This window comes from Palaemon carinicauda, chromosome 38 (assembly GCF_036898095.1).
Source record: "Palaemon carinicauda isolate YSFRI2023 chromosome 38, ASM3689809v2, whole genome shotgun sequence".
Classification (NCBI taxonomy): Eukaryota; Metazoa; Arthropoda; class Malacostraca; order Decapoda; family Palaemonidae; genus Palaemon; species Palaemon carinicauda.
The window spans coordinates 37,645,562-37,647,326 of record NC_090762.1 but is presented as its reverse complement, the minus strand read 5'-3'; positions in this window follow the sequence as shown (position 1 = coordinate 37,647,326).

The window sequence follows — 1,765 nt, the reverse complement described above, 5'->3', positions numbered from 1 at the left end:
TAGGCGCTTGATGGCTTATAAAAAATCAAAGGAAAAAGCATCATCTTGCCATGATATTTGCATAGGTCATGTTTCAGTCCTTGGAGAGGGACGTTCTGAACGAGTGTCCGAAAGCACTTTCGTAGATGTCAACAACTCACAAATTAAACGGGGAAAAAATGACACTCGGAAATGAACACACATTAACCGTCATCCACTCTTCACCTATTCATAACGGTATACCCAGGACCCTAACCCGACTGTAATAAAGCTTCCGACAGCAAACCCCTATAGGAAGGGGAAAGAAATGGGGGGGGGGGGGGTGCAAATACCCTGTCAGCCTCTATCTCCGGCATCACTATCCCTCTCCAACACTACTCATCAAACGCTCGCTCGCTCGCTCTCTCTCTCTCTCTCTCTCTCTCTCTCTCTCTCTCTCTCTCTCTCTCTCTCTCTCTCTCTCTCTTACAGCTATTAGAGACATTAAAAATTCTTGAAGGAATAACAAATGTAGATTACAACAATTTATTCACGCCTAGCACAATTCAGTCCAGAGGTAACGGATACAAACTGGAATTGAAAAGATACAACACAGCTCAATTTGGTATTTTTTTTTACATACAAAATAGCAGAAACATGGAACAGACTTCCAGCGGGTGTGGTGAACAGTAAAACGGTAAACGAATTCAACAATAAGTTAGATATCATAAAAACTCTCAAGAAAACGTTTAAACTAAATCGCTCTACTCAAGAGCAAAATTAATGGGGTCTCCCCAGGACTAAAAAATGTCTTTGAGACATCCAAAATCCTTGTAACTCTCTCTCTCTCTCTCTCTCTCTCTCTCTCTCTCTCTCTCTCTCTCTCTCTCTCTCTCTCTCTCTCTCTGCGCCAAGAGATCTCAAAATAAACATCCCGAAAGATACCTCTCCTTCTTGTAACAATCTATACCTGAACCATGGGATGTCTTAAGTAGGGTACTTGTGTCAGTGCAACTCACGAGTCTTCCTTCTTCAGAATGCGAGTGTGTGAGAGTTCATTCATTAAAGTGGACCTCATGAATGGGACTCTTTGGTGAAATGTTTATTCTACCGATTGAAATACTAATCTTACTGTATGATTATATATACACAAGGCCACATCACCCTCCTCTCTTCAATGTTGGAAACAAAATTAATTACTATAAGGAAAGAAAAATAGAGAGAGAGAGAGAGAGAGAGAGAGAGAGAGAGAGAGAGAGAGAGAGAGAGAGAGAGAGAGAGAGAAAGAGAGAGAGAGAAAGAGAGAGAGAGAGAGAGAGAGAGAGAGAGAGAGAGAGAGAGAGAGAGAGAGAGAGAGAGAGAGAGTGTGTGTAATACACAAATACCGAATTCAGTGTTCAGGACTACGTACACATCTTAGATCATAAGGAACGCCCCGATGCCATATTCAAACAAGGGCCCCTCCGTTTGAAAGCGAAGTGCGTTACCACAGGGCAACAAACTAAGAGAGCAAATACAGAGAAAGAAAATTGCTTGATTACCAATTCACAAAAGGTGCCTTACCAAGAAACACCTTTGTCCAATGAAACCCAAAACGAATTCTTAATAGACTAATAATTTTTATCAGTACAAACTCTGTTAAGATTTTCTTTCAAATTAAGAAAGCGAACAAGGATGAAACAATAGAGTTACATGATCAAATAAGAGGAAAGAAAAACATGCGGAGGTTAATGAAAAAATTGCATACGGGTACCTTTTTTTGGGCAAATACAATACACATACATACAAACACACACGCACAATATAT